This window comes from Felis catus, chromosome E2 (assembly GCF_018350175.1).
Source record: "Felis catus isolate Fca126 chromosome E2, F.catus_Fca126_mat1.0, whole genome shotgun sequence".
Taxonomy (NCBI): domain Eukaryota; kingdom Metazoa; phylum Chordata; class Mammalia; order Carnivora; family Felidae; genus Felis; species Felis catus.
The window spans coordinates 35,099,965-35,126,749 of NC_058382.1; the positions used below are offsets into that span (position 1 = coordinate 35,099,965).

At 42.4% G+C, this 26,785-nt stretch overlaps 1 protein-coding gene across 4 annotated transcripts in view; it reads left to right on the forward strand.

The window, feature by feature from the left end:
• Positions 1-26,785, forward strand: part of GINS3 (GINS complex subunit 3) — a 93,245-nt gene that overhangs the window by 21,498 nt on the left and 44,962 nt on the right. The window contains exons 1-3 of one of the 4 annotated variants that reach the window (XM_045046683.1): positions 14,188-14,620; positions 16,945-17,966; positions 22,018-22,085. The gene's annotated coding sequence lies outside the window, so the exon portion shown is untranslated. Of the gene's footprint in view, positions 1-14,187; positions 14,621-16,759; positions 17,967-22,017; positions 22,086-26,785 lie in introns of those variants that run through there. The other 3 variants (XM_045046684.1, XM_045046685.1, XM_045046682.1) reach the window with 3 other exon arrangements.

Here is a 26,785-nt window from a genome sequence, read left to right on the forward strand (position 1 = left end):
GGCTCCAGGCTCTGAGCTGTCAGCACAGAACCCAACATGGGGCCCGGACCCACGAACCATGAGATCATGACCTGAGCGGAAGTCGGACACTTAACTGACTGAGCCACTCAGGGACCCCAGCTTTTTATTTTTATTAATTCTCCAGCACTCATCTTTTTTTTTTTTCAATGTATGAAGTTTGTTGTCAAATTGGTTTCCATACAACACCCAGTGCTCATCCCAAAAGGTGCCCTCCTCAATACCCATCACCCACCCTCCCCTCCCTCCCACCCCCCATCAACCCTCAGTTTGTTCTCAGTTTTTAAGAATCTCTTATGCTTTGGCTCTCTCCCACTCTAACCTCTTTTTTTTTTTTCTTTCCCCTCCCCCATGGGTTTCTGTTAAGTTTCTCAGGATCCACATAAGAGTGAAACCATATGGTATCTGTCATTCTCTGTATGGCTTATTTCACTTAGCATAACACTCTCCAGTTCCATCCATGTTGCTACAAAGGGCCATATTTCATTCTTTCTCATTGCCACGTAGTACTCCATTGTGTATATAAACCACAGTTTTTTTATCCATTCATCAGTTGATGGACATTTAGGCTCTTTCCATAATTTGGCTATTGTTGAGAGCAGCACTCATCTTTTATAGATGCTGATTATAGTTCTTACTATGATCTATTTGATAATGAAATCTTAAGTTGCATCTTTCTAATACAGATGCACTTTATTTACTTATTAAGCGCAAAGGAATATTCTTCACTTCCACAAAGAAATGTGCCCTCATATTTTTTATGAAACACATAACCTTGTCCACTGATCTTCCCTTCCCTAATTTTTGATAGAGACTTGGGTACAAAAACTACTTCACACTATTGTGAGACAAGAGCATGACAGGTGTGATGATAAAATGTCGCTGATACTTGTCAGCATTGGAGTAGAGATGGATCCAGAGCAGTAGGAACTGGGGTGACTGGGGAGCAAGGAGCCTGTTTTTTTTTTTTCCAACGTTTTTTTATTTATTTTTGGGACAGAGAGAGACAGAGCATGAACGGGGGAGGGGCAGAGAGAGAGGGAGACACAGAATCGGAAACACGCTCCAGGCTCCGAGCCATCAGCCCAGAGCCTGACGCGGGGCTCGAACTCACGGACCGCGAGATCGTGACCTGGCTGAAGTCGGATGCTTAACCGACTGCGCCACCCAGGCGCCCCAACAAGGAGCCTGTTTAAAGGAGGCAGCCATGGCCAGGTCCCGTCAGTGACTGCCAGCTTGAAATCTATATGACAGAAAATCTTGTCTATCACTCAGAAGGACGGAAAAGTCCAAGGCAGCCATGAGTTTGAGTGCACACAGTCTTTAAAGATTTGTAGGGCAGGAAGAAACTAGGATGTTTGGGCTTAATTTGAATGTTGGGCCTAGAGACCTTCCAGACCACTTTAGGGTCTCTGATGCACCTTTGGGTCTCCAAGAGAAAAGGTAATGACCCCACGTGATAGAAGTTTAATGGCCCAGGTCTCATACAACCAATGCCTCAGCAGTTACCAGATAATCCAGGGTGACCAACTCCTTTCTCATTACTTAGGACTGGAAATGGCAGTAAAATACACATACACACGCATGCACATCTATGCACATGTGCACATACACATGCAGGCATAACGCCTACATACACATGCAGGCACATAGATATGGGGACGCATATACACATCTACATGGGCACCTGTACCTGTGCATGTACAGATTCAAGTGCACACATCTACATACACATATAGGTGCAGACACACATGTAGGTGCACACACATGTAGGTGCACATACATACACAGGTGCATAGGTAGAGACACACATACTCACATACACAGAGACCCAGAAGAGCTCCCATTCCCACTCCTTTCCTGCCCTGACCACCACCATGTATGTGGCTCCTTCACCTCTCAGAGGCTGATACTCTGCTGATTAGATCTGGCCCACTTAAGAATTCAGTTTGAACTCCATAGTGATAAATAAAATTTAGAATATTTCCAACAATAAAAAATTCAAAGATTTCCCATAAGAATATGGATTTCTGACTTCTTCCCAAAATCCTCCCTACCCAAATATCTGGTAACATTGGGCCCACATTCCAGCATGGCAGTCTGGAGCTCAGGGGTGCTCTTTATACCAGCCATGCCCCAGACTGTCACAGGACCCACCACTCCCTATTATCCTACACCAGCCTGCCTCATTATGGGAAGCCTGAGTGCAGAACTTTGGGATAAAGGAAAACAAGGAGGGAAGAAGATAGGGATAGACGGTGGAAGCAGGAGAGGAATATAAGAGAAGAGGAGAAAAAAAAAGAGCAGAAAGGGAAAAGTATAAGGTGGTAGGGTGCTTCAATCTTACAGGAGGGAGGGAAGTGACTTAAGACAGCTTCTGCCTCAAGCATCAGTGAGGTCATAATCACCATTTATTGGATAGCAGGGCAATCTGCTAGGGTTTAAGTATATTATTTTAATTCTTACAATACTCCTGGTTGGTGAGTTTTATTGTCTCCATTTTATAAATGAGGAAATAGACTCAGAATATAAGTAATTTAAACCAAGACTTTAGCCCAGACCTGTCTGACCTTCAAGGCTTCCCACCACCTTTTTTTTTTTTAATCTTTTAACATCTATTTACCCTTGGGAGACAGACAGAGTGAGAGAGAGAGAGAGGCAGAGAAGGGGAGACAGAATCCGAAGCAATCTCCAAGCTGTCAGCACAGAGCCCGACATGGGGCTCGAACCCACAAACCGTGGTATCATGACCTGAGCCGAGGTCAGATGCTTAACTGACTGAGCCACCCAGGCGCCCCAACCTTTTTTTTTTTTTTAATTTTAAAAATGTTTTAAATACGGGGTGCCTTGATAGCGCATTCAGTTGAATGTTCAGCTCTTGATTTCTGCTCAGGTCATGATCCCAGAGTCGTGAGTTTGAGCCCCATGTTGGGCTCTGTGCTGAGCATGGAGCCTGCCTAACATTCTCTCTCTTTCTCCCTCTGCCCTTCCCCTGCTTGCATGCTCCCTCTCTCTCTTTCTCTCTCTCAAAAATAAAAAAAAAATTTTTTTAATGAAAGCATAAAGAGTAATATAACAAGGACTCATGAGCAAAAGTTCATCTTTTTCATATTTGTGCCTTCTTAAAAAGAAATTAATACAATCAACAGAGTGAAAGGTAACCTGTGGAATGGGTAAAGATGTTAGCAAATTATATATCTGATAAAGGGTTAATATCCAGAATGTATAAAGAGCTCCCATAACTCAACAACAAAAAATCAAGTAACCTGACTTAAAAATGAACAAAGGGCTGCACAGACATTTCTCCAAAGACAATATACAAATGGATAACAACCACATAAAAATGATTACTATTAAATCATTAGGCAAGAGCAAATCAAAGCCACAGTGAGTTATCACCTTGCACCCATTAGGATGGCTGCTATAAATGATAACAACAACAACAAACAAAACAGCAAGTGTTAGCCAGGTTGTGGAACAATTGGAACCCTTGTGCACTGTTGTTGAGAATGTAAAATGGTACAGCTGCTGTAGAAAACAGTATAGATGCTTCTCAAAAAAATTAAAAATAGAACTACCATACGACCCAGCAATCCCATGTCTGGGTATACAGCAAAAGAATTGAAAGCAAGGTCTGAAGAGACATTTGCATACCCATGTGTATGGCTGCACTATGCACAAGAGCCAAGAGGTAGACACAGCCCCAAATCCATCAACAGATAAATAGTTAAGAATATGTTGTAAATGGAATATTATTCAGCCTTAAAAAGGCAAAAAACTATCATGCGTGCTACCACATGGATGAATCTTGAGGACATGGCATTAAATGAAACAAACAAGTCATAATAAGATAACTGTGGTATGATTCCATTTATATGAGGTGACTAGAGTAGTCAAATTTGCAGAAGTAAATAGAATAGTGGTTGCCAGGGGTGGGGGGTGGGGAGTTATTGTTTATGGGTTTGGTTTCAATTTTGTAAAATGAAAACATTCTGGAGATTTGTTATTTCACGACAGTGTGAATATACTTACCATGACTGAACTGGTCACTTAGAGATGGTTAAGATGGTAAATTGTGTTATGTGTTTTTTTTTTAATCAAAAAAGGAATTAACATCACAGGTGCAGGTGAAGGACCTGATGTGGTCCAGGCAGGCAGTGTCTTCCACATCTGCCTCCCCAAGGTCAGCACCATGACCTCTGGTGGGTTTTTTTTACACTTTCTTACAGATCACACACATCCATAAAAATGTACAACATTCTATGTGTTTTTGAAAGTCTCACACCATACCTAACATTCTGCTGCTTGCCCTTTCACTCAACATGATTTTAAGATCTAGTCCAGCTTTGTAGTAGAGGCTAAAGTCTGGGATTGTGATGCCTCCCGCTTTGGTTTTCTTCTTCAATATTACTTTGGCTATTCGGGGTCTTTTGTGGTTCCATACAAATTTTAGGATTGTTTGTTCTAGCTTTGAGAAGAATGCTGGTGCAATTTTGATTGGGATTGCATTGAATGTGTAGACTGCTTTGGGTAGTATTGACATTTTAACAATATTCTTCCAATCCATCAGCACGGAATGTTTTTCCATTTCTTTATATCATCTCCAATTTCCTTCATAAGCTTTCTATAGTTCTCAGCATACAGATCTTTTACATCTTTGGTTAGGTTTATTCCTAGGTATTTTATGGTTCTTGGTGAGATTGTAAATGGGATCAATTTCTTTATTTCTCTTTCTGTTGTTTCATTATTGGTGTATAAAAATGCAACTGATTTCTGTATGTTGATTTTGTACCCTGCGACTTTGCTGAATTCATGTATCAGTTCTCACAGACTTTTGGTGGAGTCTTTTGGGTTTTCCACGTAGAGTGTCACGTCGTCTGCGAAAATTGAAAGTTTGACTTCCTTCTTTGCCAGTTTGGATGCCTTTTATTTCATTTTGTTGTCTGATTACTGATGCTGGGACTTCCAACACTATGTTAAACAATAGTGGTGAGAGTGGACATCCCTGTCGTGTTCCTGATCTCAGGGGGAAAGCTCTCAGTTTTTCCCCATTGAGGATGATATTAGCTGTGGGCTTTTCATAAATGGCTTTTATGATGTTTAAGTATGTTCTTTCTATCCTGACTTTCTTGAGGGTTTTTATTAAGAAACGATGCTGTATTTTGTCAAATGCTTTCTCTGCATCTATTGACAGGATCATAAAGTTCTTATCCTTTCTTTTATTAATGTGATGTATCACATTGATTGATTTGAGAATGTTGAAATGGCCCTGCAACCCAGGAGTGAATCCCACCTGATGATGGTGAATAATTCTTTTTATATGCTTGCTGTTGAATTCGATTTGCTAGTATCTTGTTGAGAATTTTTGCATCCATATTCATCAGGGATATTGGCCTGTAGTTCTTTTTTTTTTTTTTTTTTTTTTTTTTCTGGATCTCTGTCTGGTTTGTGAATCAAAGTAATTCTGGCTTCATAGAACGAGTCCGGAAGTTTTCCTTCCATTTCTTTTTTTGGAACAGCTTGAGAAAGATAGGTATTAACTCTGTTTTAAATGTCTGGTAGAGGGGTGCCTGGGTGACTCAGACGGCTAAGCGTCCAATTTTGGCTCAGGTCATGACCTCACAGTTCGTGAGTTTGAGACCCGCATCTGGCTCTGTGCTGACAGCTCAGAGCCTGGCGCCTACTCAGATTCTTTGTCTCCCTCTCTCTCTGCTCCTCCCCTGCTCGTGCTCTGTCTCTCTCTCTCTCTCTCTCAAAAGTAAATAAACATTAAAAAAAAATTTAAATGTCTGGTAAAATTCCTCAGGGAAGCCATCTGGTCTTATTTGTTGGGAGATTTTTGATAAAGGATTCAATTTCTTCACTAGTAATGGGTCTGTTCAAATTTTCTATTTCTTCACATTTGAGTTTTGGTAGTGTGTGGGTGTTTAGGAACTTGTCCACTTCAAGACAGTATGGTATTGGCACAGAAACAATGGACTAGAACAGAGAACCCAGAATTGGACCCACAAATGTATGGCCAACTAATATTTGACGAAGCAGGAAAGAGTATCCAATGGAAAAAAGACAGTCTCTTTAACAAATGGTGCTGGGAGAACTGGACAACAACATGCAGAAGAATGAAACTAGACCACTTTCTTACACCATACATAAAAATAAACTCAAAATGGATGAAAGACCTGAATGTGAGACAGGAAACCATCAAAACCTTAGAGGAGAAAGCAGGAAACAACCTCTTTGATCTCAGCTACAGCAATTTCTCATTCAACACATCTCCAAAGGCAAGGGAATTAAAAGCAAAAATGAACTATTGGGACCTCATCAAGATAAAAAGCTTCTGGGGGCGCCTGGGTGGCTCAGTTGGTTAAGCATCCGACTTCGGCTCAGGTCATGATCTCGTGGTTCGTGAGTTCAAGCACCGCATCAGGCTCTGTGCTGACGGCTCAGAGCCTGGAGCCTGTTTCCGATTCTGTGTCTCCCTCTCTCTCTCTGACCCTCCCCCGTTCATGCTCTGTCTCTCTCTATCTCAAAAATAAATAAACGTTTAAAAAAAAAAAGATAAAAAGCTTCTGCACTGCAAAGGAAGCAGTCAACAAAACTAAAAGGCAACCAATGGAATGGGAAATGACATTTGCAAATGATATATCAGATAAAGGGCTAGTATCTAAAATCTATTAAAGAACTCACCAAACTCCACACCTGAAAAAAAAATAATCCAGTGAAGAAACGGGCAGAAGACATGAACAGACACTTCTCCAAAGAAAACATCCAGATGGCCAACAGGCACATGAAACGATGTTCAATGTCACTCATCATGAGGGAAATACAAATCAAAGCCACACTGAGGTACCACCTCATGCCAGTCAAAGTGGCCAAAATGAACAAATAAAGAGACTATAGATGCTGGTGAGGATGTGGAGAAACGGGAACCCTCTTGCACTGTTGGTGGGAATGCAAACTGGTGCAGCTGCTCTGGAAAACAGTGTGGAGGTTCCTCAAAAAATTAAAAATAGGACTACCCTATGACCCAGCAGTAGCACTGCTAGGAATTTACCCAAGGGATACAGGAGTGCTGATGCATAGGGGCACATGTACCCCAATGTTTATAGCAGCACTTTCAACAATAGTCAAATTATGGAAAGAGCCTAAATGTCCATCAACTGACGGATGGATAAAGATGTGGTTTATGTATACAATGAAATACTACTTGGCAATGAGAAAGAATGAAATCTGGCCATTTGCATCAATGTGGATGGAACTGGAGGGTATTATGGCGAGTGAAATAAGTCAGGCAGAGAAAGACAGATACCATATGTTTTCACTCATATGTGAATCTTGAGAAACTTAACAGAAGACCATGGGGGAGGGGAAGGGGAAAAAAAGTTACAGAGAGGGAGGGAGGCAAACCATAAGAGACTCTCAAATACAGAGAACAGATTGAGATTTGATGGGGGTTGGGGGAGAAGGGAAAGTGGGTGATGGGCATTGAGGAGAGCAGTTGTTGGGATGAACACTAGGTGTTGTATGGAAACCAATTTGACAATAAATTATATTATAAATAAGTAAATAAATAAATAAAAATAATAAGTTTTAGTCCATTCATTTTAATTGCTGTCAAGTGGTCTAGCCTATGAGTGTGCCTCAATTTATTAATTTTTTTTTATGTATGCATTTGAGTTTATTGATTATCTGGACTTAATTTCACATGTACTATCTTTAAAATGCAGTTAAAATTATAATTCATTTAACTTTTGTAACTTCACATTTTTAAAAATTTATCTAAATTGAAGTTAATTAATATACAGTGCAGTATTGGTTTCAGGAGTAGAACCCAGTGATTCATCACTTATTTTTTTATTAAAAATTTTTTAAGTTTACTTTTTATTTATTTTGAGACAGAGAGAGAGCAAGCGAGGGAGGGGCAGAGAGAGAGAGAGAAAGAGAATCCCAAGCAGGCTCCACACTGTTAGCACAGAGCTGGATGCAGGGCTCGAAGTCATGGACTGTGAGATCGTAACCTAAGCCGAAATCAAGAGTCATACGCTTAACCTACTGAGCCACCCAGGCACCCCAATTCATCACTTACATATAACACCCAGTGTGCATCCCATGCTCCTCTTAATACCCATCACCCATTTGGCCCATCCTCCCACCCACCTCCCCTCTAGCAACCCTGCCTCGATTTATTTATTCATACTCCTGCTGATGGACATTGGAATTATGCCCAATTTTTAAAATATTAAATAATCCAGCAGAAACTATTTTTGTACAGGTCTTTATATGCAAGCATAAAGGATTTTCTTTGTGTTTTATAGAACTAACCCATTACACTAAAGAAACATCATTGCTTGACTATGCTGAGTGCATGTTAACGATTCGTTTTCCTGGGAGGAACTTTTCCTCATAAAATAAATCAACTTGTCATATTTCTTATTCTCAATGACCAAAACCCCAGAGGAAGTGGAAAATGGGACTACAACACGCTTTGCTGGGGCTCTGGGATCCCGTATACCTTGCCCCCACCATCTACTGCTCTCTGCTGCTGGTCTGGGTCTGCCCACGACCCTCTTGCTGCTGGGGGACATTTGCAGTTTCCAGGAGTCTGAGGCCCATGGCATCCAGCCACAGGCTGGCGATTTACAAAAACTTTTTTTCAAGGATCCCCTTGAAAATTGTATTGGCCTCTTCGAAGTCTGCTTTTTCTGATAGAGATGGCGGTGCTCAGGGCCACCGATGCCTTTAAGAACAAATTCTGCATGGACAGGACTCTTCAGCCAGTACATAGAAGGGGGTGCAAGTCAATGCCTGGACCCCGCAAAAGGCCTTGGCCATCTATTGTTGAAGGAGAAAAGCAAGTTACAAAACAGGGTGTAGAGCATGAGCTCATTTCTGGTTTTGGTTTTTTAATTCTTTTTTAAAGTTTATTTATTTATTTTGAGAGAGACTGAGAGACAGTGCAGGTGGGGGAGGGGCAGAGGATCCAGAGCGGGCTGTGTGCTGACAGCAGCGAGCCTGATATGGGGCTCAAACTCACAAACCATTAGATCATGCATGACCTGAGCTGAAGTCAGAGGCTTAACCGACTGAGCCACCCAGGTGCCCCTGGTTTTGGTTAGAAAATGTCTAACAGACCACATCCACACCCCTGAGGAGTAGCTTAGGAAGGTGAGGATGCTGGTGAGTAGGAAGATTTTGCTTTGAGCTTCATTTAATTGTGTACTTTCTCTTGAATAAGCACGGTTACCTTTATATAGTAAGGGACATTTATCCAGTATAGGATGCACTGTATTTCCAGCCCTTCCGTGGAGATCAAAGGAGCAGAGTTAATTTTTAAAACATTCTATTATAAATAATTAACAAAGACTATTGTACTCCAAAAAATACATCATATCTTTAACATTTATCGGCCAGTAAACGCTTACTGAGTGAGAGTTAGAACAAGAAGATCTTTTTTTGGAACAAAATGTGATGTATCTAAACCAGCCAATTAACTAATTAAGGAAGGACTCCAAATGTCCCTTTCTATAAAACAAAACAATTTAGGAGAGTGTCAGCCTGGCTGTTAAGATATTCTGCCTCATTGCAGAAATTAACATCCTGGATTCATCCACATCACCTTATTGAGACAGACGGGAGGGACAGGCAACTTGGCGGCAACAAATACCTCACCTGACAGTTGGGACAAAAAGCAAGAAGAGGGTCGTAATTATGGCCCAAGTCTGCCGCATGGCATTCAAAGTCGTCCCCAATGCAGGCTCACTCCCAGTCTCCTAGCCTGCCCCCAACCCCCGCCCCCACTATCTCCTATGGATCCTGTGGCCTCAGTGGTCTCCCTGCCTCCGCCATCCATCCAGCACCATGCTACCAATCATCATAAGCGGTGCTTTGGTTAGGTCTCCCCTCCCTGCCCACAGGCAAGAAGCCCCCACCAAGGCCACAAACTCCTCTGCCATTAGGCTTCTGCCAACCTCTCTAGCCTCATCTCATCACTCCCAGCTCGGGATACCCACCTCACCAAATCTCCCCACGTCAGCAATGCCTCCAGGAAGAACCCCCCCACACACACACACTGTCGCCACTCCCTGTCCCCAACTCTGGTGAACTCTGTATATATTTTTAATATATAGTCCTTAAGACTCAAATTCCACCTTCACTACTTAAAACATCCATTAGTAATATGTGAGACATGTCATTATATTTTTAGCTCATTTGATTCTCACCACCCATGTGAACAGGTACTATTATTGCCATTTTACAGATGAGGAAACTGGGGCTCAGAAGGGTTGAGACTGAGGGTCAGAACCCAGGTCTCTGCCACTACAAGTCCTGGGCCCTCATCTGCAGAGCCACTTGAGAATCATTTGTGGATGTGTGTGTGTGCTCTGCACGGAAATGTGAGATTCCTGAAGGCGGAGACTGTGTTTTGTCTGCCTTTATATTCCCAAGGTGGAGCAGAGGGCCTGGCCCAAAAACACAAGGCAGGGAGGGAGAGAGGAAGAGAAGGAAAGACAAGTCTTTGGGGTGTTTAGTTAGGGTGAATTGGGCATGGGCATCTCTGAGATTTCACTTCTTGGCTCAACAAATGTTCATTCAGCAGCTGCTGTGTGCTGGACACAGCCCTAGTTGCATGAACCGAATAAAGTCCCCGCCTGCTGAGCTCACCTTTAGGTAGTAAAAGGAAAAATAAGTAAAAGCACATACAGAAAAAACATACAGGAAGAAAACATGAAGCAGGCACGACGGGGCGTGTGTGCTGTTCTGGAGGGCAGCCAGGGAAAGAGGCTGCTGGGGGGGTTGGGGAGGGGGGGCTGCGGTAGTGGCCCAGCATGCCACCAGTGTGGCAGCGTGACTCCAGTTAGGGAGCTGCTGGAGCAGCTCAGACCAGGCAGGGAAAAGTAGGTTAAAGAGAGAAATGGTTGGATTTGAGATCTATTTCGAAGCTAACACAGTAAAAGAGATCTAAACACAAACTTGGCCTGTTTCTTCACCATCACACACTCATGGCGGGGAGGGCACCATTTTCACTCGGTAATGTCTTTGATGAAGCCACTTACATTATTAATTTTATTAAATCTGGACCTTTGAGGACATGGTTTTTGTTTTTTGTTTTTTTTTTAAGATTCTGCATGATGAGCTAGGAAATAAGCAGAAAACATTTCTTCTGCAGATCTAAAAAGACATTGGTTATGTAGAGGAAAAGCATGTTGTGATAGAATTGCCAGCCTAACTAGGCCCTTCATTCATTGGGTGACATCACTTTTACTTGAAAGAATGATTTGCAAACTATGATTATTCAGACTTGAGTGTTTGGCAGACATCTTCTTGAAAATGAATGAAGGGAGGCTGTCAAGGAAAACAATGGAAATATCTATGGGCAATGATAAAATTTGAGCTTTTAGGTGAAATTAACATTTGGAAAACCTGTATTGGCTGCAGTGAGATAGATAGCCTTCTAATACTTAGAAGAGATTTGGCAGTGATATTAACATACATGGTTTTTAAATTTTATATAATGAAAAAATTTGGAAAATCTGTACAATTTGGTCAATGAACCAAAATTTTCTAAATGACCTAAACATGATTTTACAAAATCATGCATGGGTAAAGATGCATTCAAAGAGTAAGTTGGACCAATGGATTTTAACATAACAAAGTAAAATAATTCATTGATAGGGTTTCAGATTCCACACTGCAGTTAACCTTTTATTTTTTTAAGTAGGCTCCACTCTGGGCATGATGTGGAGCTTGAAACTATGACTCTGAGATCAAGACCTGAGCTGAGATCAAATGTCAGACACAACCGATTGAGCCACCTAGGCACCCAAACACTGTAACCTTTACAGATGAACTCTCAGTGATTGAGTTTGGGTATAGTAACAAAGAAGAATCCTTACAATTATCTAAAAATACCATTAAGATATCCTACTTTTTCATAATTGGTTTATTATTTTTTTAAGTTTATTTATTTATTTTGAGACAGAAAGATCGCACAAAAGTGCAAGGAGAGAGAGAGAGAGAGAGAGAGAGAGAGAGAGAGAGAGAGAGAGAATATCCCAAGCAGGCTCTGCACTGTCAATGCAGAGCCTGATGCCGGGCTCAAACTCATGAACTACAAGATCATGATCTGAGCCAAAGTCAGAAGCTTAACTGAATGAGCCACCCAGGCGCCCCAGTCTATTATTTTTTAAAGAATTAAAATTTAAATAATAGTTTTTAAATTTTGTTTTAATTTCTAATAGGTAGTTTATTTTTGGTAGATATACTCTATATGACCAAAAGCTCTTTGGAGTCCCTAATAATTCTCATAGAGTAAGGGGTTCTGAGACCAAAAAGTTTGAGAACCACTTGTTTATAACAATAATTTGTGTTTAGACCTTTTATTGGAATGCCCCACTAGGAGACTGACCTCAGGACCTTTGCACTTGCTCCCTTTGACTACGTCAATTACCGTGTCCACTATTGGTGATAAAGGGGCATTTGGAGGAGCCTTATTCATCACCTCCCCTTTTCTGACATGAGCAATTATTTTCTTTAACCTGAGTACTGTCCTGAATCATCTCTTATACGGAAAATCTGGATTGCCGATGTTCAGGTCTTAGTTTAAATGCCACAGGGAGACTTTGCCCCCTCCCCTACCCCACCCCACAGAGGAGAAATAGGCTCTCATGGTACCCTGTATGCTTCCCTCGCAGCACTTGACATCAGAGGGACTGTAGAGTTACTTCTGAGGGTATCAGTTTCATTTCACCCTCCTCCATTCAAAGTAGCTCCAGGAGACTGGTTTCCTGGTCTGTTTTGTTCATTGCTGGATCCCGAATTTCTAGGACATTTGTTCAAAGAATGAATAACTGAAAATGTGTGTTCATCTGTGTGTGGACCAGCTGAAGCTATGGGTTGTGGCCTTTGCAACTGTGCGTATGGGCATGCAGTGTGAGAGCATGGCTGATACTTTCCATAATTGGTAAGAACACTTTAAAAAACTCAAACCACAGCAAGCTTCATTATAGAGGTGTTTTCCAGAGCATCTATAGAAAAGACATTGCTGTGTTGAGTGAGAGAGACAGGAAGGGTTGGAGTGGAGTGTGCTTTGGATAATCCCTCCCCCTCCTTTGCTTCTGCCAAGTGACCCCAGTGAAAGGAAGAGTAAAGGTTGAAAGAAGGAACAAGGCCACCTTCTTCCTGGATCTAGGCCCTCCTCTCCAGGGAGAAGTTAGGGTGCAGATAAGGAATTTTGTCTCATATGGATTTGGAAAATGTGGAATTCAGAGAGGCCTAGTGTGGATTCAGTGGCAGACCAGAAAATAAGTTTTAGTGATTAGGAAAGAAGGAAGTGATTGTCAAAATATGAATTCATTATGGCGTATTCCCTGGGGGCCGCTTTTGGCAGCAAAGGTAATTAAGCTTAAGTTTTAAAGGTCAGTTTTAACCAGCTCATGAGGCAAATGGCAACGGTGACATCAGACATCATCCTGGTCCTCTGTATCTATGGCAACTGAATTTCAGAGCCGTGATTAAACATAAAACTGGAGTCCCAGCACCAGCCCCAAATAAGTGTATGAGAAAGGGGAGAACTTGACGCATCCTCTAGAGATATTCTGCCCATTTACTGGGAAAATGAGCAACAGAATCTGCTATTCAAACTGCCGGCTAATGAAGCCAGGTCAGTGGCCCCCGGCCTCCTCTGGGACCTTGTGTAAGAGGAAGATCACCCCCAAATCCATTGCTTTTCACTCATGTATTGGTCTTCAGTTGAAGAGTAAAGGTAGCTAGCACAGGAAGGTGATTACTTAGGCATTTTTAACTATTTTTTAACTGTTTCTTTTTCCTCATCATAAAAATGATTTCAAAAGAAACCAATATTTATTGTAAGAAATTTCTAAAATCCAGACAAATGTCAAGAAGAAAAAGTACCTGAAATCTCACTTGGGGTATTTCTTTCCTATTTTTTTTTTAAGTTTATTTATTTTTGAGAGAGAGAGAGCAAGACCAGGGGAGGGGCAGAGAGAGGGAGAGAATCCCAAGCAGGCTCCACACTGTCAGTGCAGAGCCCGACATGGGTCCCAAACTCACAAATGGTGAGATCATGACCTGATCAAGAGTCAGACGCGTAACCACTGAGTCACCCAGGCGCCCTTCCTTTTTTCTATATATGCGTGTATTTTATAAAATCAGAATTAATAGTATGTTATGATCTTTTTGCCACATCATTATTCATTGAAATATTTTGAATATGTTAATATTTTAACAGTGGCATAACATTCTATCACCTAAATTATTTTTATGCTTTGCCTCATTTCTTCCTAATTGTAAGATTAATTGAAGTGTAGTTCTTACACTTTACATTTTTATAGCCTCTTAGCACGTCCTGCTCAGGCCATCCTGCCCCTCGTGGAAGAGGTGGGGTTGCTGGCATCTGCTGTGTTGTCTCACCTCACTTTGGGTCCTCAGTGAAAGCTGAGAAGAGGTACCTCATTTTAGTCTCCTGTTTCTTATGTGTCGACAAATTGCAGGAATAACCAAGCAAAACCAGCAGAAATACAACAGTGCTGGTGGACTTTCACCCGCTTATTTCAATCCTTGCTGGACTAGATAGTGCAAAAAGGTAAGACAATTATAGTAACAATAATATAGTTAATTACTTAAACAATTATGGTATTTTATACTATAAAAATTTTATTAACATGATTATTAATAATATATGTGCTTATCAATAAACTAAAAGAACAATATAACCAGTCACTAATATTCTCAACTGTATCCCTTGAAAAGAGTAGACTTCTTTTCAAGTATGAATGGAAAAGTTACATAAAAATGAACCCAGGGGTGTGTGGAGGTTCCTCAGAAAATTAAAAATAGACCTACCCTATGACCCAGCAATAGCACTGCTAGGAATTTACCCAAGGGATACAGGAGTACTGATGCATAGGGGCACTTGTACCCCAATGTTTATAGCAGCACTCTCAACAATAGCCAAATTGTGGAAAGAGCCTAAATGTCCATCAACTGATGAATGGATAAAGAAATTGTGGTTTATATACACAATGGAATACTATGTGGCAATGAGAAAGAATGAAATATGGCCTTTTGTAGCAATGTGGATGGAACTGGAGAGTGTTATGCTAAGTGAAAAAAGCCATACAGAGAAAGACAGATACCTTATGGTTTCACTCTTATGTGGATCTTGAGACACTTAACAGAAACCCATGGGGGAGGGGAAGGAAAAAAAAAAAAAAGAGGTTAGAGTGGGAGAGAGCCAAAGCATAAGAGACTATTAAAAACTGAGAACAAACTGAGGGTTGATGGGGGGTGGGAGGGAGGGGAGGGTGGGTGATGGGTATTGAGGAGGGCACCTTTTGGGATGAGCACTGGGTGTTGTATGGAAACCAATTTGACAATAAATTTCATATATTGAAAAAAAAAAAATGAACCCAGGGGTACCTGGGTGGATCAGTCGGTTGAGCATCTGACTCCTGATTTCGGCTCAGGTCATGATCCCAGGACCGTGTGATTGTGTCTCACATTGGGCTCTGCACTTAGCATGGGGCCTGCTTGGGATTCTTTCTCTCTCTCTTTCTCCCTCTGCCCCCACTCATACACACACTCTCTCTAAAAAAAGAAAGAAAAATGAACACAAAGGAAAATCCATTATACATAACAAATTAGGAATAGTACAAATCACATTCTCTGATCGTAACACAATAAACCTAGAAATAAAAAGTAGAAGCAGAACATCAACCATTTGAGGATGTCAGCATTTTCTATCAAACTACCCTTGGACAAAAAATAAATGTATAGACTTTTTGGGAAATAATGCTGATGAAAACACCACCTTCAAAACCCGTGGATAGAACTGCGCTCAGAGGAAAATGGATAGTCTTGCCACTCTCCTTACTGAATAATAAAGAAATCTAAACTACAGCAGGCAGCCTAGTTTTCCCAAGAAACAGGGAGAAGGAATGTGGTTTTTGCTTTGGGAGTTCCCTGAGAGAGCTGGCCATTTTATTAAACTCCCCAGAGTCACAGCTCTAGTCTAGGAAAATACTCAAAGAGGCAAACCAATAAATACCACAAGTCCAAGGCTTAGTCAAAGCTCAGTAAATTAGACATTAGTGTTTTGTTGGTTTTTTTCTTAAATATAATATAATTCACATACCATCCAATGCATCCACCTAAAATTTTAAATTCAGTGGCTTTTAGCATATTCACAGACTCATGCACCCACCACCACAATCAATTTTAGAATATTTTCATTACCATTAAAAAAAAATATGCCCTTTGGCAGTCACTCTCCATTTGTCCCCAGTAACTCCCACTCCAGCACCTGACAGCCACAATTCTGCTTTCTGTCTCTGGATTTGTCTATTCTGGATAGAGGGAAGGGGGGGGGGTGACCTCTTGACGGGTGCAGGGGTGATAAGAAATCTCTGAAATGCAGTGCTTCTAACTAGATGGAGCCAGCTGGTTGCGTGACACTGTGAATCTATTGAACGCCGCAGATTCGTGCTTTAGAACGGTCAAGTTTATATTTTGTGTACTGTAGCACAATATTAATTTAAAAAATCCAAACCAGTATTGGTGAAGTCATTGATCAGGATCATACCTAAGACTTAGTCATGCATATTTAAGTGAGTTATTTTTTGTCACATTATATTAAGAGAAACAACAAACACCAGCAGCGAAATAGCACCCCGAACAACAAATATTTAAGCTTATTTAACAAAAACAAGGAGTGTAGGCATTTTGTTTCTTCAACAGAAAAGTACAATAATTCTAACAAAACGAACACATGGAGTGAAAAACCGTTTTTCATCGTAACTACGGAACGTGCTGTTGCATTTCCGTAGACTATGCCGAGGGAAGGGGAGAGGTCTGGAATACCAGGTCACGAGGCTGCCTTCCCCCTGCTCTCTCTCTCTTTGTTTACAGATGAGGGAGGGAAGACAATCCTGCAGCCTCTTCAAGTCCTGGGAGCCTTCTCACTTCAGCAGCATTAAAACCACGCAGACACGGACAGAGCGAGCGATTGCCTCGCTGGCTGCCACCCAGCCTCTTTGCTCGCCCCTCGGGACCCGCCCGGCGCAGCCAGTGGACGAGGGACAAATCATCGCCCCCACAGGCTGTCTGACCCTGAAGGTAATAACACTCAAAGAAATGGCATTGAATTCGAGAGCAAATTCAAGGCATCTGCCATGCTTGTGCTAAACATCCTCTTGTTTCCAAGTAAGGGAACGTGACGGTCATTTTCTGAACGGTCTGGGATTTTAGGAAGAAAATGATTCAAGAATGCAGCAATCAAGCATTCATGCGGTGGTTTGTGATATTGGCTGCACATGAGAATCATCTGGGGGCTTTGAGAAACCTCCGTGTCCTCCCTGGTCCCACCCCAGACCAGCTGAGTCAGATGCTGAGGGGCCTTGGCTCCCCAGGTGGTTCCAACACGCAGAGCACGAGAAGCTCGAGAAGCTCGCTTCCTGACAATTCAGGTGGAAACACCTTCAGCTGCCAGCACCGAAGCTACTCAACTTTGCAGGAATACACCTGTAGGAGGAACCAAAGCCCTCCCAAAGGACCCTTCAGCTGTTGTGCCGGGAAAGCTCTGGGCAAGCTCAGTGGTGGGGGGGACAAGACGCAGGTGAGCCAGGCTCCCGTTCACTCACCCGCTACTCATCTGTTCACTTATTCACTCCATGTTTCTAGGGTCCCCTCTGTGCCAAACCCTGGAATGGGCCCTGGGGAAACCAAGTCAGAAAGAAGGCCTGGTGCCTCCCTCAGAAATCTCGAAGTCTGGCAACCAGGTGTGAGACGTGCTCTGGAAGAAGCCATGGGCTTTCAGGGGAAGGATCCTGTCACCTAGGTCACCTAGCCTGGCAGAGCAGGAGGAGGGAGCATCCTTGAAGACAGCTTTCCGAAGGAGGGGACACCTGACTGGAGACATGGTGATGGACCAGGTATGAGCCGAGTGCTACACTTCTGAGAGATAGCAGCAAATCCCCTGTGAGTGGGGTTCTCAGCCTGGGATGTACCTGGAACCAACTTGGAGCTTCTAAGTGTATCCACCTCTGGCCCCAAGTCCAGAGGCCCTGGTCTAACTAGTCCGCAGTGGGGCCTGGGCACTTGTATGTTTTATAAATGTAATTTTTTTATTGAGGTGAAATTCACATAACATAGAATTAACCATTTTAAAGTGAACAGTTCAGTGGCATTTAGTATATTCACATTCACCGCCTCTATTTGGTTCCAAAACACATTCGTCACCCTAAAATAAAACCTGTATGCGTTAACCAGTCACTCCCCATTTCACTCTTACCCCAGCCCCTGGCAACCATAAATCTGCTTTCTATCTCTACGGATTTAACTACTCTGGATATTTTACGTAAAAGGAATCCTACAAAATGGGACCTTTGTATCTGCCTTCTATCACTTAGCATAATGCTTTCAAAGTTCAGCCGTGTTGGGGCATGTGTCAATACCTTATTCCTTTTTAGGGATAGATAATAGTCCATCATACGGATATTGCATAATTTGTTTATCCACTCATCTATCGCTGGACATGTGGCTTGTTTCCACCTTTTGGCTACTGTGAATAGTGCTATGAACATTCGTACACAAATGTTTAACATCTATTTTCAATTCTTTTGGGTATATACTGGACATATGTAGTTGTTTCTTGTGTTTTTTTTTAATTTATTATTTTGAAAGAGAGAGAGTGTGAGAAAGCACGTGCGTGCACTCAAGCAGAGGAGGGGCAGAGAGGGAGGGAGTAAGAGAGAGAGAATCCCAAGAAGGCTCCGTGCTGCCCGCACGCAGCCCAACACAGGGCTCAATCTCACAAACCGTGAGATCACAACCTGAGCCAAAGTCATGAGTCAGACACTCAACCAACTGAGCCATCCAGGTACCCCTGGATGTCTGTAGTTTTTGAAAGCTCCCTGAAGATACTAACACGCAGCCAAGGTTGTAAGTCACTAATTTGGAACACCAGTTGAATAGATTCCCAGGCCTTGCTCTGGACAGTCTAATTTCGCGACTTAAGGAATCTCTCTTCCTGGCCCTCTCTCTGCCTTGGCATCTCCTTCCTCTGCCTCGACAGGCCAGCCTACCTGTCAGCCTCAGAAGTGCCTCGGCCAATGGCCAACGTGCGCCTTATTAAGTGCAGGAACAACCCCTTCCACTCCGAGGGAGGTCCCTCCCTGCCTCAGCCCAGCAATCCAGGCTGGTTCCTCTGGGGCTCCCTCCAGGTGAGGCCCAGAAGCTGCTCATCCTTCCTGCCTGGGCCAGCCCCTGCTCCTGATCTCCTGTGGAAGATTCTTGGGCACTCCTATCGCCCAAGAACAAATCATCACGATTACCGATGGTGCAGTCTTGATTGATCTTTACGGCCCAAAGCCCTCTGACTCCGTAAGGACATATTAGGTCAGAGACACCTCCACCAGTCACATTCACAGGACATCCCAGTGTGAAGCGTCGGTATTTTCGCTATCAGGTGACCACACAGTTGTCACCAAGAGTTGTTTATATTTGTGTCACTAAAAGGCCCATCCTGGAGATTTTCCCCAAGCAAAGGAAGCCGCCCTAAAACTGATCAAACTCCAGATACAGAAAACTGACCACTTTCAAAAGGCACTTCTCCAGCTTCAAAAAAATTGAAGTGCGTGGGTTCTGGTTACTTAGATAAACCCAAATAGTATGGATCCTGGCACCAGTGTCAAATTCAGGGACATCGTGGGGTCTGTGTGACTACTCACAAACATACCTGGTGTGAGCTCCAGCAGGGGTAAGACGGCCACCTTCCTCCCCTGACAGCTAGGGAAGCAGACTTGTTTGCCTCAGTATGAGGGGTCAAGGTGGCTCCAAAGAGCTTGAGAAATACAAAAATTTGACAATGCTCTTGTGTCACCTAAGTCCCATTCCATAAGTCAGAAAGCAAAACCACTTTAATACATTTAATCTAAATGTAGAAATACTTCTGGCATTTTACTTGTAGTATGGGTCAAACCCTGCTCGATGCATCAGCACATGTTATCTCATTTAATCCTCACAGTGACCATGTGAGGTAGAATTTATTATCCACATTTTAAAGATGAGGATGGGACAGCCTGGCTGGCTCTGTCGGTAGAGTGTGCAGCTCTTGATCTCAGGGTTGTGGGTTCAAGCCCCATGTTAGGTGTAGAGAGTACTTAGAAATAAAATCTGTATTTAAAAAAATTTTTTTAATGGTTATTTTATTTCTGAGGGAGAGACAGCATGAATGGGGGAAGGGCAGAGAGAGAGAGAGGGGGGGACACAGAATCCGAAGCAGGCTCCAAGATGTCAGCATAGAGCCTGACACGGGGCTCAAACTCAAGAACCGTGAGATCATGACCTGAGTGAAGCCGGATGCTTAACCAACTGAGCCACCCAGGCGCCCCAAAAATAAAATCTTAAAAAAATCATAAGAGGAGGAGATTGAGGCCCAGAGAGGTTAATCAACTTGCCCAAGGTCACACAGCTATTAAGTAATGGATCCGGGATGCAAACCTAGATCTGTTTGACTTCAAAGTATGTGGCTATAAATGATGAATATTCTCTCAAAAAGTGTATTTCGGGAAAGGAATGACCTACTGATCTGCACAGATGCTGCACCCACTCAGAGCGGTAAGAAGGATCTAAAAAGGATATCTACTGGGCGTGCTTAAAAAATAGAACGTGATGTAAGCTAAGTGCTAGACCGCACGGTCTGTAGGAGGCAAAGGACCCGGGGAACATCCCTAGTTCACAACACTCAGCACCGTGCTGGGTACGAGTTGTGCTGGCTGAAATTGGTCGCCAATGACGTCCCACTTGATCTTAGATTGCTCTTTCAAATGTAATAACTAATAAATCCATAAAGCTGCATCTTTCTAGAGCTCCTATTCCACAAGGTAAGGTTGTAGAACGTCATTCATTTTGGACAACACAAGTTGTTCCAGAGGCTAAGAGGATTCCAAGAGAGTGGCAGCAGAAATGGGAACACTCTTTCCTCACGTGGGTAAGTTCTGGGCTCTCATTCTTTCCTGAGGTGACCACACACATATTATCACCCATCCATCGTCCAAGAAAGTCCAGCCAGGGAACTCGCATAGTTAAACATTTCCATCCGCAGGCCGCCTGGCCAACCAAATGCCATTCTGGCACTTGCGTGCGGTGATCATTTAGGCCGGCAGGCGGCGATCTTGCCCGCGACATTCTACCTTCGCGGTTTCTCAACCGGGCAGCTAGATGCGGCACTCAGGCCAAGTTAACTGAAAAGGTTTCTCGGCTGAGGACTCCTTGGCACAGCTGGTATTTGCAATAGCAAAAGAAAGTGTCAGAAGCAAACGTGCTTTCTCTGCTTTCTCATGACTGCTTTTAGAAGGAACTGCTTTAAAAAAAGAAACAGAATTGCTTGCTTTTGTCAACTTTCTGAAAATGTATTATTCAACTAATTAAAACTTGAATTACAATCTCCGTGGGTTGGGTTTTTTTTTTCCATTAATGTCAGATGGCCTTTTCATCTGCCTCATTTTCCAAGGTAGTTTAGTATCTCCTTCCTTCCTACCTTCTTCCTTCCTTCCCTCCTTCCTTCATTCCTTCCTTCCTTCCACTTATTTATTTTTTTTTAAATGTTAATGTTTATTTTTGAGAGAGACAGTGTGAGCATGAGTGGGGGAGGAGAAGAGAGAGACACACACACACACAGAATCCAAAGCAGGCTCCAGGCTCTGAGCTATCCACACACAGCCCATAGCCCAACGCAGGGCTTGAACCCACAACCTGTGAGATCATGACCTGAGCCGAAGCCCGACGCTTAACGGACAACCACCCAGGCGCTCCCGGACTTTCTTTTAAATGAATTCTCAAAATTGAGTCTGAACAGGCTGACTGGCCTTGCAGGAAAATGTCTGTCTGCCACTGTCACCCTCACTGGGTGGCAGCATTTAGAACATTATTTCTGCTTCACCAAAACTTGGGGTTTCAGCTGCTTTTCGGTTTCCCTTGCAGAATCTCATGGACGGGGTGTGAACCCAGGAGACTGAGAAGGGTACTTGTTTTTGTGTTGGAGATCAAAGGTAAGGTGCTATTTGATAGAAATTCTCTGCTGCTCTCAAAACAAACAAAACCCACTTAAAAACCAGTAATTTCATGAAGACCCAGGGTGCCAAGTGACACAGAGAGGCAGAGGGGGATGACGCTTCGAGATTGGCAAAGACAAAGCTCTGTACAGAAGTGGTGTTTAAACCCCGTTTTGGTCAATTTGAATAGATAAAAGTCACTGTTTGTAAACTGGAATTGTAAATGAAAGCTCAAAAAATCCAAGCCTCAAAGGAGAAAACTGTAATCAAAATTCGTTTTTTTTTCTTTTCATGTAATCTTTATTTTTTTTAATTTAATTTTTTGTTTTTTTAAATTTACATCCCAATTAGTTAGCATATAGTGCAACAATGATTTCAGGAGTAGGTTCCTTAGTGCCCCTTACCCATTGAGCCCATCCCCCCTCCCACAACCCCTCCAGCAACCCTCAGTTTGTTCTCCATATTAGGAGTCTCTTCTATTTTGTCCCCCTCCCTGTTTTTATATTATTTTTGTTTCCCTTCCCTTATGTTCATCTGTTTTGTCTCTTAAAGCCCTCGTATGAGTGAAGTCATATGATTGTTGTCTTTCTCTAATTTCGCTGAGCATAATACCCTCCAGTTCCATCCACATAGTTGCAAATGGCAAGATTCCATTCTTTCTGATTGCTGAGTAATACTCCATTGTATGTATATACCACATCTTCTTTATCCATTCAGCCATCGAGGGACATTTGGGCTCTTTCCATACTTTGGCTGTTGTTGACAGTGCTGCTATAAACATGGGGGTGCATGTGTCCCTTCGAAACAGCACACCCATACCCCATGGATAAATGCCTAGTAGTGCAATTGCTGGATTGTAGGGTAGTTCTATTTTTAATTTTTTGAGGAACCTCCATACTATTTTCCAGAGTGGCTGTACCAGCTTGCATTCCCATCAAAATTCATTTTTAAAAGATGATCAAGGGAGCCTGGGTGGCTCAGTCAGTTTAGCACCGACTTTGGCTCAGGTCATGATCTCGCGGTTCATGGGTTCGAGCCCCACATGGGGCTCTGTGCTTGCAGCTCGGAGCCTGGAGCCTGCTTTGGATTCTGTATCTGTCTCTCTGTCCCTCCCCTGCTCACACTCTGTCTCTCAAAAATAAATAAACATTAAAAAAATTAAAAATAAATGAATAAAAGGTGATCAACACACAACCCTTTTGGATTTACACACATTAGAGGTATTCCAAACTCATTTGTTTGGGAAGATGAAAACAGGCATCACTACTCAGAGCACAGATGAGTTTTTTCCGGAAGCTCACCTGGAAATGCAATTGTATGATGTCCATGAGGTTAGGAGTAAGTATTGAGCAAGTAGAAACACTGGGATGGAGTGTGTGCTTGTCTCACTCAAACCTTTCTCCTGCAAGAGAATTCTGTTCCCACCTCGCTGGCAGGATGGGGCTACTCCCCACTGCTTGGGGGAGCCTTCTCTCCTGCTTTTGCCTTTCCCCTAACTTTGAGCTCCATTTTGTTGTCTCAGGGAAAACCACAGTGGCTGACTTTCTGTTCCGCCCCTGACAAGGAAGCCTGTCCTTGGAAAGGACAGAACTCAGACCAGCTCCCTCGTTTACAGAGGCGGGGCTAGTGACTTGCCTGGGTCACCTTGACTTACACAGCTGGGATAGAGGCAGCAGATCTGATGTCTGGTTAGGAGTTTTTTCCTTTGCATCCCAAGTGCCTAAGACCAACCTGGTGCGACTGTGCGTGTAGGAAATTGCCTTGGAACATCTCATGACCAAGTCCCTAGAAAGTTCTCTCTGGGTCACTGACAGAACTTAATTCCCGTGATGTGAAAACCACAGGAATGGTGAATTTGCAGAATATTCTGTGGGGTTTTTTTTATGGCTATAATCTGATGAATAAAAGAGATTTTAAAAAATAATAATTATTTGCATAAATACCCTGGCTTTTTTATTAGAGTCTAACCTTTTTGAGGGTAGAGAATGTGTTATATTCATTTCTATAAAGTCTACAATTCCCTCTCTACTCACACTTGATGTCCAATAAGTATTCCTTGTTTGATTGAATAGGGATGGCTCTGAATTGAAGCCTGGATTGACAAATTCAAAGCAATGGCAGGATTTTTCTTACCTCTAACTTTTAGCCCTTTTTCTCCCTGTGACCAGGCCTCCTGGAAGTTTTCCTCTTCTCTCTTAAACTTTTTCTCTGTGACACTCATTGGATATCTCATCACATACAGCCTTTTCCTGTTTCTTACTTCATATACAACATTTAATTTTCCCAGCAAGGTTGTCCTCAAAGGTCAGGCTAATGTTTCCTGTGCTATGATATCCAAGTCAGTACATGGTACCGTGCTAGGCCCATAGACAAATTCCAAAGACTATTGAAAAGAACAGCTTCAGAACTGGAAGAATCTACATGATGCTTTTAGATAGCATTTTATTTTTTAAGTTCTCTCTCAGAAATTATTCCTTTTGTGGGGCACCTGGGTGGCTCAGTCCGTTAGGGTCCAACTTCAGCTCAGGCCATGATCTCACGGTTTGTGAGTTCAAGCCCCACGTCGGGCTCTGTGCTGACAGCTCAGAGCCTGGAGCCTGCTTCAGATTCTGTCTCCTCTCTCTGCCCCTCCCCTACTTGTGCTCTGTCTCTCAAAAATAAATAAATATAATTTTTAAAATTTTAAAAAAAGAAATTCCTTTTTTGACAACATAACACGTTTTTAATTTTCAAATTTTATTCAAAATAGTTTTTTAGTTGATGTACTTTATTTTTCATTGTGAACTTTACATAACATAAAAGATACCATCTTAACCATGTTTAAGCGTATGGTCCAGTGGTATCGAGTACATTCATATCGCTATATACTTATGTCCAGAACTTTTCTCATCTTACAAACCTGATACTCTGTACGCATCAAAAAATAACTCCCTATATTCCTCCCTCCCCAGCTCCTGGTAAGCACCATTCTACTTCTTGTGTCTCTATAAATTTGGCTAATTTAGTGGTTTATGTTAGTGGAATGGTACAGTTTTTGTATTTTTGTGACTGACTTGTTTGACTTAGTATGATGTCTTTCATCCACACTGTAGTAATGTCAGGATTTCCTTTCTTTTTAAGGCTGAGTACTATCCCATTTGTATGTTTATGTCACATTTTGTTTATTCATCCCTCCACCAGTGGACAGATTAGGATGGATTGGGTTGCTTCCACCTCTTGGCTGTTGTGATTAATGCTGATGTGAATATGGATGTACAGATATCTATCCCAGTCCTTGTTTTTAATTTATTCAGGTATATACCCAGAGATGTAATTCCTGGATCATATGGTAATTCCATTTTTAATTTTTTGAAGAACCTCCATACTGTTTTCCATAGTGGCTATGTCATTTTACACTCCTACTGGCAGGACACTAGGGTTCCAATTTCTCCACATCCTTGCCAACGCTTGTTGTTTTCTGTTGTTTATGGCTTTGTTTATAATGGTCATCCTAATGAGAGTGAAGTGGTGTCTTATGGTGGTTTTGATTTGCATTTCCCTGATGATTAGTGATGTTGAGCATCTTTTCTTGTACTAAATGGCCATTTTAATTTATTTTTTTTTAATTTTTAGTGTTTATTTTTGAGAGAGAGAGAAAGAGAGACGCAGTGTGAGCAGGGGAAGGGCAGAGAGAGAGGGAGACACAGAATCCGAAGCAGGCTTCAGGCTCTGAGCGGTCAGCACAGAGTCCGACGCGGGGCTCGAACTCATGAACTGCGAAATCATGACCTGTGCCAAAGTTGGATGTTTAACTGACTTAGCCACCCAAGTGCCCCTAAATGGCCATTTTTATATCTTCTTTGGAGAAATGTCTATTCCTTTTCTGCCCATTTTATTTATTTATTTTTATTTTAAGTAGAACTCGAAATCCTGAGATCAAGACCTGAGCTAAGATCAAGAGTTGGATGCTTAACCGACTGAGCCACCCAGGTGCCCCCCCTGCCCATTTTATTTATTTTTTAAAATGTTTATTTATTTATCTTTGAGAGAGAGAGCATCCGCACAAGTGGGGGAGGGACAGAGAGAGAGAGGCACACAGAGTGTGAAGCAGGCTCCAGGCTCTGAGCTGTCAGCACAGAGCAGGGCCCTGCATTAGCAGGGCTCACACCCACGAACCGTGAGATCATGACATGAGCAGAAGTCAGACGCTCAGCTAACTGAGCCACACAGGCGCCCCTCTGCCCATTTTGAAATCAAGTTATTTGGGTTTTTTGTTGTTGAGTTGTAGAAGTTGTTTCAATAATCTGGATATGTATGATTTGCAAATATTTTCTCCCATTTCATGGGTTGCCTTTTCACTCTTTTTTTTTTTTTTAATTTTTTTTTTTTTCAACGTTTATTTATTTTTGGGACAGAGAGAGCCAGAGCATGAACGGGGCAGGGGCAGAAAGAGAGGGAGGGAGACACAGAATCGGAAACGGGCTCCAGGCTCTGAGCCATCAGCCCAGAGCCTGACGCGGGGCTCGAACTCACGGACCGCGAGATCGTGACCTGGCTGAAGTCGGACGCTTAACCGACTGCGCCACCCAGGCGCCCCAACCTTTTCACTCTTGACGATATCCTCTGATGCACAAAACTTTTTAATTTTGATATAGTATAGTTTATTTTTCTTTCTGTCTATACTTTTTGTGTCTTATCCAAGAACAAACTAACAATTT